Below are 13,719 nucleotides of genomic sequence, written 5' to 3'. Positions count from 1 at the left end.
TCCATTGGAAACCTTAACGGACAAGTTGGAACATGCCCAAGCTGTTAAACAATTTCTCAGATACTCACTTGTTGAAAGCCATCAAAAGCCACCTGAATTTTACAAATGGTTTTCAACACGGAGGTGTTTTTCATGTCGCGGCGCAAACGGATTTGCCACGTCGTCACGGATCCAACTCGGCAAATTCATCCGCACGTTCTTTCATTTAGCCGCATGTTCTCCTTGAATTGCTGGCTGTCTGAGTGGTGTCCAAAAAATGAGGTGGGCTTCATTGATAATTGGCAAAGCTTCTGGGGAAAACCTGGTCTTGTTAGGAGAGACGGCATCCATCCCACTTTAGATGGAGCAGCTCTTATTTCTAGAAATCTGGCCAATTTTCTTGGATCCTCCAAACTGTGACTGTCCAGCGTTGGGACCAGGAGGCAGAGCTGTGGTTTTATACACCTCCCTGCAGCTTCTCTCCCCCTGCCATCCCCTCGTTGCCCCATCCCCGTAGAGACGGTGCCTGCTCCCAGACCACCAATAGCCAGCAAAAATCTATTTAAGCATAAAAATTCAAAAAGAAAAAATAATATAGCACCTTCAATTGCACCACAGACTAAAACAGTTAAATGTGGTCTATTAAACATTAGGTCTCTCTCTTCTAAGTCCCTGTTGGTAAATGATATAATAATTGATCAACGTATTGATTTATTCTGCCTAACAGAAACCTGGTTACAGCAGGATGAATATGTTAGTTTAAATGAGTCAACACCCCCGAGTCACACTAACTGTCAGAATGCTCGTAGCACGGGCCGTGGCGGAGCCAACCTTGAACCTTCGTGCGCATGCGTGAGTTTTTTCACGCCTGTCGGTTGCGTCATTCGCCTGTGAGTAGGCTTTGAGTGAGCACTGGTTCTCCCCCCACGTTGGATTTTCATTGCGAGGAAAATGTCTGAATGATTGGAGCAGCGCTGAATCAAATTTTTCCAGAAACTGTGAGAGACAGCCATGTGGAAACCATTCGGAAGATTCAGACGGCTTTCGGTGGCTTTTCAGTCGAGTGAGTATCCGAGGAATTGTGTAAGAGCTGGACATGTCACAACATGTCCTGTGAGACTTCCAACTTCCGCACGTCTTTCATTACAAAATCTCCTGTAACAGTGGAATGTGTCGAAAAAGTGCTGATGTCCACCTCTTCTGCAATTACTCTGGTAGTCAGATGACGTCCCGGATCAACACAGCGTTCACTTTGGAAATGATCTGGTCGTTTCAGCCTGTCGATGGCCGCTCAGAGCGCGGCGCACCCTCCGCCATTGTGCGCCGTCTTTAAACCGGTTGTAACACTCCTTAATCTGTGTGATAGGATTGCCACCGAAAGCTGTCTGAATCTTCCGAATGGTTTCCACTTGGCTGTCTCACAGTTTCTGGAAAAATTTGATGCAGCAAAGCTCCAAATCATTCAGACATTTTCCTCGCAATGAAAATCCAACGAGGGGGGAGGACCAGTGCTCACACAAAGCCTGCTCACAGGCGAATGATGCAACCAACGGGCGTGAAAAAACTCACGCATGCGCATGAAGGTTCAAGGTTGGCTCATGCAAGCACACATGATTCAAATCCATATGGTTTTTGAAAAAAATAAAAAGGTCTGATACTTTTTGGACAGACCTTGTATATACATACATACAGTGGTCCCTCGTTTATCGCGGGAGTTACGTTCTAAAAATAACCTGCGATAAGCGAAATCCGCGAAGTAGTCAGTGCTATTTTTTGCTATTATTATAGATGTTTTAAGGCTGTAAAACTCCTCACTACACACTTTATACACTTTTCTCAAACAGGCATTAACATTTTCTCACTTTTCTCTCCTGTGTAAACACTCTCTTTTTTCTTCTGTGCGAGAAAATTATAAACAGACACACGCAGAACACAATGCGCGTGCTCTCCCTTCACTCACTGCCTTCGGAGGTACAGATGCGGGACCCGCAAAGAATCCAAGTCCTCTCTTGGTGGCCACGCAGCGCTGCGGCTGCGGTCAACATCCGCATCAAAACAGCGAGCGTAGTCTCTGGACCTGTTGCCAGATTTGGCGCAGCTCCGCACAGCAGACAGGAGGGCGGTGTGAGTGGTCCGCTGCTGCATTTACCGAGCCAGCAGAAAGCGCATCGGAGGCAGTGAGAGCAATCGCGGTGATGCCGATCAGTGCCGCGACCGGCCCGCCTGATAAGGACGCAGAACACAATGCGCTGTTAAAAAAAAAGCATGCAAAATTGCACAAGAAAAAAATCAGCGAAACTGCGAGGCCGCAAAAGGTGAATTGCGTTATAGCGAGGGACCACTGTATATGTTATATTATATTTTCACACAATTATCCTTTATTGACCGAGTTTCATTCATGTAGTCAGTCCGCGCGGAGCAGCAAAACGAGCGAGCCATTTCCATACGAGGCGCGCTAGTGAATACTAGGTCCCTTTCCCACAAGACTTTTATACTTAAGGATTTTATTTTAACACATAAGTTGGACCTACTTTTATTGAATGAGACCTGGGTAAAAGCTGGTGATAACAGCGCTTTTACTGAACTTCTCCCAGCTGGGTACTCATTCTTCAGTGCACCACGGCTCTTTGGATGCGGTGGGGGCGTGGCCACTCTCTTCAAGCAGAGCTTCAGCTGTCATTTAGTTCCAATACAGCACTATTCTAGTTTTGAATTACAATCATGTATAATTAACTTTGCCTCTCCTGTGCTTTGTGCTGTCATATACTGCCCCCCTAAATATAATAAGGATTTTATGACTGACTTTTCAGACTTTTTATCAGATATAATGCCTAAATATGATAATATACTCATCTGTGGGGACTTTAACATACATGTTTGTTGTGCCTCAAATCAGTTGGGCAATGACTTCAAAAGCCTCTTGGACTCTTTTGGTCTATTACAATCAGTGCATGGCTCCACACATCAATTCGGTCATACACTAGATTTAGTTATTTCACATGGACTTTCCCTGGCCCTTAGTAATACAGCAGTTGCTCCTATCTCAGATCACCTTCCTGTTATTTTTGAATTTACAGCTCCTGTCAATATCCCCAGACCCTCCATCCCAGCATGCTCCCGCCGTGCCATTACCCCCTTGACTGTAGGGGACCTTGAGGCTGCTTTTAGAGACACTGCACTTTATTGCACAGAGGATGTGGCCTCCTCCCTTAGTCCAGATGAGTTCATCTCATATTTTAATACCACATGCTCTGATATTTTAGATACTGTGGCACCTTTTAAATTCAGGTCCACCAAACCCAAACCAGATCCCTGGCTCAATGACACCACCCGTGCCTTATACTGTCGTTGTAGACAGGCTGAGCAGAGATGGAGAAAGGACAGGCTTCAGGTGTTCTTGGAAATGCTTCGGGATAGCTTTACAGAGTATCAGAATGCTGTGAAGGAGGCAAAAACCCAATATCTGTCAAGTATCATAGCCAGTAGTTCTAACTGTCCGAGAGTGTTATTTGACACAATTAAGTCAGTTTTAAACCCTCCCACCATATTGTCTGACATTTCGCAGGCTACATGTGAAAAATGTCTCAAGTTTTTATAGAGAAAGTAGCCACTGTCAGACAGAATATTTTAAACTGTAACATGGTTTTTAATAGCCTTTACACTCTACCTGAACCATCTGCTGTTTTTAATAGTTTTGAGCCGGTTACTGTGACACTTCTCACTGAGGTTGTCCAGAGCATTAAACCTAGTTACTGCTCATTGGACACTATTCCAGGAAAGGTTTTTAAAGAGGTTTTTAACACTGTGGGTCCGAGCTTGCTCTCTTTTATCAATAGCTGCCTCAGCTCCGGGACAGTTCCAGCCCATTTTAAACATGCTGTAGTTAGGCCTCTTCTTAAAAAGCCCAACCTAGATCCCTCAGTTTTATCTAATTTTAGACCAGTAGCAAACTTATCGTTTTTTCTAAGGTTTTAGAAAAAGTTGGTTTTAATCAGTTGCAATCATTTTTAGAACACAACTCTGTTTTAGATAAATTTCAGTCAGGTTTTAGATCTCGACATAGCACTGAGTCAGCTCTTTTAAAAGTACAAAATGGCATTATTTTATCATTGGACTCTAAGAAACCTGTGCTGCTGGTGATGTTGGATCTAATAGCTGCATTTGATACTGTGGACCACTCAATCCTCCTCACACGTCTGTCCCAGGAGGTTGGCCTCCGGGGGACTGTCCTGGAGTGGTTTCAGTCTTATTTGAACAACAGGACTTTCAGGGTGATGGTTAATGACCTCTCCTCCTCCACAGTTCCTCTGACCACTGGTGTGCCCCAGGGCAGTATCCTTGGACCGCTTTTGTTCTCTTTGTACATGCTTCCACTGAGTTCAGTCATCACTAAATACAATCTTCAGTTTCATTTTTATGCCAATGACCTTCAGATTTATATGCCAGTTGTGCCTAATAATACAAGTGCTTTGGACTCCATACATAACTCTTTTAAGGATATTAAGGACTGGCTGGCTCAGAAGTTTCTGCACCTTAATGAAGCCAAAACAGTGTATTCTTTTTGGAGCTAAAACTAACTCTGACCCAGATCTTGGCTCCCTGGCTCCTTATCATAGGGCTGTGGTAAGGAACCTTGGTGTGCTGTTTGACGACTGTTTAAAATTTGAGAAACAAATTGACAGTGTGGTAAGAGCCAGTTTTTTCCAGCTGAGACTCTTGGCAAAAGTTAAACCCTTTCTAAGCCAAAAGGACCTTGAAAAGGCTATGCATGCTTTTATCAGCTCCTGGATTGACTATTGCAATGCACTCTATGTTGGTATCACTCTAGGCTCCCTAAACCGACTCCAACTGGTCCAGAATGCTGCTGCTCGCCTGTTGACCAACACTAGGAAGCACAGCCACATCACTCCTGTACTTTATTCCCTGCACTGGCTTCCAGTCTGTTTTAGAGTTGATTTTAAACTGTTAATGTTTGTTTTTAAAGCTGTAAATGGCATTGCACCTTCTTATTTATGTGACCTGTTAAAAACACACAACCCTGTCAGAGCACTTCGGTCTGCTGACCAAAACTTTCTCGAGGTTCCCAGGTCCAGGTTCAAACAATGGGGTGACGTTCTTTTGCAGTAGCAGGTCCTAAGTTGTGGAATGCATTACCTCCTGAACTGAAGTCCATTAATAGTTTGCCTCTGTTTAAAGCTAAGTTAAAAACGTACTTGTTCAGGGCAGCTTTTTGCACATAATTGCTTTGACACTTTTTTTGTCGTCTATTTTTATTCTATTTGGATGCTCTTATTATGCTTTTATGTGTGTTTTTCGTACTGTTCTTTTTATTTTATCTTTAGTTGGTGCTATTGGAAAGCACTTTGGTTCAGTGAAAACTGTTGTAAAGTGCTATAGAAATAAAGATTGATTGATTGATAGTCAGTGGTGTGGGTGCACATCTCTGTGTGTGGGTGTGGCTGTAAGTGGCACAATGCCGGTCATTATAATCTCTGAACAGGGGCTCGGTTATTTAAGGTGCAATTTAAAAAAAAAAATCAACCTTGTCGAACAATCACTAACGACAAGTATTTTAACTAGACATCAGTCTAGCAGGGGAAACATCAACTAGACATAAGTGAAGAGTTAATGGTTCATGTCCTCGGACGACACAGGCATGGCACGCAACATACACCTGTTTATCAACCAAATGTCACGGACGAAGTGACAAGAATAACCAAAACCACTTACTTATGGAAGGAAATATTGTCTCCCTTCTTCCTCTGTTTGTGGCTTTGCCAACATGTGCAGCTTTCTGGCATATTCAACCTGTTTCTTGACAAGACTAATTGAGCGTCTGTGGGCGCTGCCTCGTGACTTACCTGGAATTAAAATGGCGACCACACCTCCTTGCTGGGATATGGCTCAGTGCCACAGTGGACTCTAGTTCTTATTAACCTCTGCATAATACACACCATGTTTGGAGGTTAAATGGCACTGCACATCACCATGCCAACAGTGAAGTTTAGAGGTGGGAACATCATGGCGTGGGGCTGTTTTTCAGCATATGGCACTGGCAAACTTCAAATAATTGAAGGAAGGATGAACTGAAAAAATGTACTGAGACATTCTTGATACAAAAAAAATCTACCAGGATGATGAAGATGAAATGAGGGTAGACATTTCAACAAGCAAACTCTCAATTGGTTTCAGAGAATGAAAATAAAGCTGCTAGAAAGGCCCAGACAATCACCTGACTTGAATCCAACAGAAAATTAACGGAAAGAGCGAAATGATTAGAGTTGATAGAAGAGGTCCATAGAACATAAAAGATTTGAAGACTGTTTGTGTGGAATAAATCAAATCAAATCAATTTTATTTATATAGCGCCAAATCACAACAAAGAGTCGCCCCAAGGCGCTTTATATTGTAAGGCAAAAGCCATACAATAATTACAGAAAAACCCCAACGGTCAAAACGACCCCATATGAGCAAGCTCTTGGCAACAGTGGGAAGGAAAAACTCCCTTTTAACAGGAAGAAACCTCCAGCAGAACCAGGCTCAGGGAGGGGCAGTCTTCTGCTGGGACTGGTTGGGGCTGAGGGGAGAGAGTCAGGAAAAAGACATGCTGTGGAAGACAGCAGAGATCAATCACTAATGATTAAATGCAGAGTGGTGCATACAGAGCAAAAAGAGGTGAATAAAAAGAAACACCCCCCAGCAGTCTAAGTCTATAGCAGCATAACTAAGGGATGGTTCAGGGTCACCTGATCCAACCCTAACTATAAGCTTTAGCAAAAATGAAAGTTTTAAGCTTAATCTTAAAAGTAGAGAGGGTGTCTGTCTCCCTAATCTGAATTGGGAGCTGGTTCAACAGGAGAGGAGCCTGAAAGCTGAAGGCTCTGCCTCCCATTCTACTCTTACAAACCCTAGGAACTACAAGTAAGCCTGCAGTCTGAGAGCGAAGTGCTCTGTTGGGGTGATATGGTACTATGAGGTCCCTAAGATAAGATGAGACCTGATTATTCAAAACCTTATAAGTAAGAAGAATAATTTTAAATTCTATTCTGGAATTAACAGGGAGCCAATAAAGAGAAGCCAATATGGGTGAGATATGCTCTCTCCTTCCAGTCCCTGTCAGTACTCTAGCTGCAGCATTTTGAATTAACTGAAGGCTTTTCAGGGAACTTTTAGGACAACCTGATAATAATGAATTACAATAGTCCAGCCTAGAAGAAATAAATGCATGAATTAGCTTTTCAGCATCACTCTGAGACAAGACCTTTCTAATTTTAGAGATATTGCGCAAATGCAAAAATGCAGTCCTACATATTTGTTTAATATGCGCATTGAATGACATATCCTGATCAAAAATGACTCCAAGATTTCTCACAGTATTACTAGAGGTCAGGGTAATGCCATCCAGAGTAAGGATCTGGTTAGACACCATGTTTCTAAGATTTGTGGGGCCAAGTACAATAACTTCAGTTTTATCTGAATTTAAAAGCAGGGAATTAGAGGTCATCCATGTCTTTATGTCTGAAAGACATTCCTGCAGTTTAACTAATTGGTGTGTGTCCTCTGGCTTCATGGATAGATAAAGCTGGGTATCATCTGCGTAACAATGAAAATTTAAGCAATGCTTTCTAATAATACTGCCTAAGGGAAGCATGTACAAAGTGAATAAAATCGGTCCTAGCACAGAACCTTGTGGAACTCCATAATTAACCTTAGTCCGTGAAGAAGACTCCCCATTTGCATGAACAAATTGTAATCTATTAGTTAAATATGATTCAAACCACTGCAGCGCAGTGCCTTTAATACCTATGGCATGCTCTAATCTTGAATTTTGATACCATAATTTAGTCAAACAAGGTTAGAACTGGGCAACATTTAAGACAAGTGTTCTTCCAATAGTCAGTTGTGTCAAAGAGGCAAAAAAACCCAATGTACTTTGGCTGATCAACAGCAATGGTGTGACAAAGAATGTTTGGGCTTCCTACCAAGAAATGGCTGGTACCCAAGGTGGGCTAGTGAATGATAGCAACAGTGTTGATTACTTACTTGGCATAAGTAAACAGAGATTGAGGATTGGGAAACAAGGTCCTGCAGTTATTGGCCTATGGAATATTTTATGACAAAAAAGTTTTGTTTATACGGACAATGTATTTTTTTATTTGAATGAAGCAAGATTTCCATGAATCTGCAGATCAGTTATTTGTTTCATGCTCTGTCTATATCAGAGGATTTGGAGTTTGTGAATTTCAATTAAGATGATACAATTAAAAAACAAAAACAACAACAAATTTCTCAAAACAAGAAAAACAGACATGGGGAATTTTGCATTTAAACTCTTCACATCTTTCAAGCCTTGTTTTCTTCAGATAAAGTGATTTTAAATGGGACCCATGGTCCTAAACCTGATTATGATTTGATTCTGTGTTAATACGATTTCTGTGAAAATAGTCATATTAGATACAGATCATTTACAAACCTGAATATAAGCTGTTTAACTAAAAAGATCAAATCTGGCAATAAATGAACAGGTTCCACAAATAAAACAAAATATCTGCCATTTAAAGAAAAAAATATGGTACTCATCACAATGTTAGCATCAGTCATGATTTCTATTGTTTTGTAAACAGTAGAAGTATTAGCTTTTAAATGTAGCAGATTTACACTGTTGCATGCTGTAAATTCACACCAAAGCCAGCAGGCTTACAGTGCATCCGGAAAATATTCACAGTGCTTCACTTTTTCCATAATGTGTTATGTTACAGCCTTATTCCAAAATGGAGTAAATTCATTTTTTCTCTGAGTTTTACTCACAACACCCCATAATGACAACATGAAAGTTTTTAACTTTTTGCAAATTTACAAATTTATTAAAAATAAAAAAATAAGAAAACACATATACATAAGTATTAACACCCCTTGCTCAATAGTTTGTTGATGCACCTTTGGAAGCAATTACAGCCTCAAGTCTTCTTGAATATGATGCCACAAGTTTGGTGCACCTATCTTTGGCCAGTTTTGCCCATTCCTCTTTGCAGCACCTCTCAAGCTCCATCAGGCTGGATGGGGAGCGTCCAGAGATGTTCAATCAAATTCAAGTCTGGTCTCTGGCTGGGCCACTCAAGGACATTCACAGAGTTGTCCTGAAGCCACTCCTTTGATATCTTGGCCGTGTGCTTAGGGCAGAGGTGTCAAATCCAGCTTCAGAAAGTAAAAACCCTCCCATGTGTTGCTTCTAGTCCTTAGGGCAGAGGTGTCAAATCCAGCTTCAGAAAGTAAAAACCCTCCCATGTGTTGCTTCTACCTGTGCACCTAAAACAGGTGATCTCAATAATTAGCTCATCCACCTGCTTGAAGAGCTGAAATAATTACAATCAGCTGGTTTATTGGGAAGATGAAGCAAATATGTGGCTGGACTTTTACTTTCTGAAGCTGGATTTGACACTTCTGGCTTAGGGTCATTGTCTTGCTGAAAGATGAACCATTGCCCAAGTCTGAGGTCAAGAGCGCTCTGGAGCAGATTTTCATCCTGGATGTCTCTGTACATTGCTGCATTCATCTTTCCCTCAATCCTGACTAGTCTCCCAGTTCCTGCCACCGAAAAACATCCCCACAGCATGATGCTGCCATCACCATGCTTCATTGCAGGGATGGTGCCTGGTTTCCTCCAAACATGATGCCTGGCATTCACACCAAAGAGTTCCATCTTTGTCTCATCAGACCAGAGAGTTTTGTTTCTCATGGTCTGAGAGTCCTTCAGGTGCCTTTTGGCAAACTCCAGGCGGGTTGTCATGTGCCTTTTACAAAGGAGCAGCTTCTGTCTGGCCATTCTACCATACAGGCCTGATCGCTGGATTGCTGCAGAGAATGTTGTCCTTCTGGAAGGTTTTTCACTCTCCCCAGAGGAATGCTGGAGCTCTGACAGAATGACAATCACACTCTTGCTCACCACCCTTCTTCCCTGATCGCTCAGTTTAGATGGCTGGCCAGCTCTAGGAAGAGTCCTGATGAATCAGAACTTCTTCCATTTATCGATGATGGAGAACACCGTGCTCATTGGGACCTTCAAAGCAGCAGAAATGTTTCTGTACCCTTCCCCAGAGTTGTGCATCTACACAATCCTGTCTTGGAGGTCTACAAACAATTCCTTTGACTTCATGCTTGGTTTGTGCTCTGACATGCACTGTCAACTGTGGGACCTTATATGTAGACAGGTGTGTGCCTTTCCAAATCATGTCCAATCAACTGAATTTACTTCAGGTGGACTCAAATTAAGCTGTAGAAACATCTCAAGGATGATCATTTTTTTTTTCCAAGATGGCACTGCTATGGACAGCTGCTTGCTAGTGTACTCCTTGTCATTGATCTGTTTTTTTCTTCCTCTACTTTCTTTTAAGTGATAGTTTTTTCATAATTTATTGGCCAGTGAATACATGCTACTTAGTATCAGAGCACCTTCAGTCAAAGACTGAGACCACCGAGGTGCACCACAGAATGCCACAGGAGGTCTTTCCTACCTGTGGCAATCAGATTGCATAATTCCTCCGCCCCTCTGCTGAATGAATACATAATGAACATGTATTCATAGTGTTTCATTTACTCAGAGGTATGTGCAATATTGTCTAACATCTTGTGCAAATGTCTTTAAAAAAATGTTCACTGTTTGCTGTCACTGTTTCGGTACCCTGGCAAAAAATTTCCTTCGGGATAAATAAAGTTGATCTTATTCTTAAAACAGGATGCGCATGAGTTCAGTTTTAAGCTTCATGGCAAAGTCTGTTAATACTTATGCACATATAATTTCTTAGTTTTTAATAATATTTAATTTTTAAATTTTATTTAATAATATTTCACATTGTCATTATGGTGTGTAGAATTTTGAGGAAAAAATGAATTCACTCCATTTTGGAATAAGACTGTAACATAACAAAATGTGGAAAAAAAAATGAAGTGCTGTGAATACTTTCTAGATTTGTTGTATGTTATTGATATAAATTTGGTGTCAAAGTCTGTGCATTGTATTTTGTTTGCCGATAACACGACTGTGTTCGGTGGTGGGGACAATTTGTGACAACTTTTGGAAAGGCTGGAGAAGGAAATATTAAATTTTAAATATTGGTTTGATTCTAATAAGTTGTCACTTCATTTTGGTTAGACTAAGTGTATTATATTTGGAAATAAGCCTAGGAATTTAAATAGAAACTTATCATTGAACAATGTTGAAATTTAAATTGTACCTGAAACTACATTTCTTGGCATTTTTATTGATGATAAATTAAGTTTGAAAACTCACATAAATTATGCCAAATCTAAAATTTCAAAAGTTATCTCAATTTTGTACAAAGCACATTATTTTCTCCCCCAACCTTCGTTGGTCATGCTGTATCATTCATTACTTGTCCCATATATGATCTATTAGTATTGAGGTTTGGGGAAACGTATAAAACAAAAACAAATTCAGTTTTTCTGTTAGAAAAGAAAACTATAAGAGTTATAAGTAAAAAACCATATTACGAACTAACAAACCAGTTTGTTTGCTTGTCTATGTATTTTGAAATTTCAAGATTTGGTGGATTATTTTACGATACAGATCATGTAAAGTTAAAAATAATCTTTTGCCTCTACATGTTCAGGAGTTGTTTAAAATGAGGGAGTCCAGTTATCAATTGCGAGGAACATTGATATTTGAAAGAAGAAAGATTCGAACTACTGTTAAAAGTCATTGTATTTCTGTAAAAGGTGTTAGAATTTGGAATAATTGTATTAAATCATGTGGTACATTGGTAGGTGTTAAAAGGCTCTATAAAAAACAATGTAATTTCTTACTATAGTATGTTATATTAGGCTAATTATTTTTGTGGTTCTTTTTTGTTTATTTGCACATCATCTACAGCAGGCCATGGAGCAGGTGATTAGAGACCCTGCAAGGCTTATGACAAATGTGGGTGTGGACTCCATTAGCTTAGCGGGGAATTTAGTGCAGAAAATCCACTATGGTGATAGTGCAGTTTATTTGCCAAGGAGGGAATTTCAACAAGTTGAGACTGTGGCCTGCTTCCGTAGTCGTGTCCATAAAAAACATAGAGGGATTTGCTTTCTAAACTTAATACCCATTACTATATTGGATGATGTTGAAATTGAGGATGGCCCAGTGGTTGTTCCAGCAATAGCAAAGATTTTGTGTCTGCTACCTACAACGCGCGTGTAATGTCTTAAACCTAAACCTACTTCAAGGCATCTTATATATGCTACTCTGGAACCACCCGTAATCCCAAACAGTTCAACTGTCAACCCCACTGAAGTCCTTAGACTGGGTCTCATTAACATAAGATCACTGTCCTCAAAATCATTGTTGATCAATGATCTAATTATTGATCATCACTTAGATATGATTGGGCTATGTGAAACCTGGCTTAAACCTACAGCTGTCCTCCCCTTAAATGAAGCCTGCCCACCAGCTTATACATTTAGTCACGTCCCTCATGATGCGAAGCAAGGCCGGGTTGTTGCTCTTATTTATAAACCTAGGTTTAGCTTATTAGTTGTTGGGGGTTACAAATATCACTCGTTTGAGCATCTGATTCTCCGTTCTGCTCAGGATATTATACATTGCCAAGGTCAGAAGAATAAAAATCAGTCGTATTACGCTGTCACTGTATATAGACCTCCTGGCCCATATTCTGAATTCTTAGATGAATTTGGTGCGTTCTCTAACTTGTCAACTAGTGTAGATAACATTCTGATCATTGGTGACTTTAACATTCATATAAATATGCCTTCTGACCCCCTCTGCAAATCATTTATGGAAATTGTGGATGCATTAGGATTTCGGCAGTGCATTCGGGATTCGACGCACATTAGTGGAAATACCCTGGATCTGGTTCTTGCACGTGGTATTGCTGTCACGAATATTGACATCATGCCTTTTACATCAGTGGTGTCTGATCACTCACTTATTAAGTTTACAGTTTCGCTGCCGTGTTTAGTGGAACAACAACCTTATATATCATCACGGCGATGCATCAACTCCTCAACTAAGACTGAACTCGAAGCTAAACTGCCTGATGTCTTAGCTTCACATTTGACAAATACCAAGTCAGTAGACAGACTTGTGGATAGTTTAAACTCAGTGCTCAAAACTACATTCGACATTATTGCACCACCTGTGTTAAAACCACGCTCCCCCAAATCACAGTCACCTTGGTTCAGTGATTATCTGCGTGACCTCAAGCATAAAGCAAGAGGTCTAGAACGGAAATGGCGTCGTTCAAAATTAGAAGTATGTCACCTTGCGTGGCGTGATGCTATATTAGACTATAAGCATGCATTACTGGCTACAAAGCGGACTTACTACTCTGATTTGATCAACAAAAACAAGCATAACTCAAAGTTCTTGTTTGACACGGTGGCAACACTTATGCATGGACAACCACCTGTAGTTCGCTGTCCTTTCACAGCACAAGATTTCCTGGATTACTTTGGGAAGAAAATAGAAGACATCAGGTTAAACATATCCCGGCATGCCTTAACCCAGCCACTACACCCTGCTATTGAGGTGGGCGCCACTACTGAGGCATTACCTAGATTTACAGAATTTGATGGTATCTCACTAGGCATGCTGACAAAACTCGTAATGTCAACAAAAAGCACAACCTGTTTATTTGATCCTATACCAACAAAACTATTTAAGGACCTGTGGCCCACTCTTGGGCCGACTGTGCTGGAAATTATTAGGTCAAGGTCAAG

This window comes from Thalassophryne amazonica, chromosome 4 (genome assembly GCF_902500255.1).
Source record: "Thalassophryne amazonica chromosome 4, fThaAma1.1, whole genome shotgun sequence".
NCBI lineage: Eukaryota > Metazoa > Chordata > Actinopteri > Batrachoidiformes > Batrachoididae > Thalassophryne > Thalassophryne amazonica.
The sequence above is the reverse complement of the archived record's forward strand: the minus strand, read 5'-3'. Positions refer to the sequence as shown.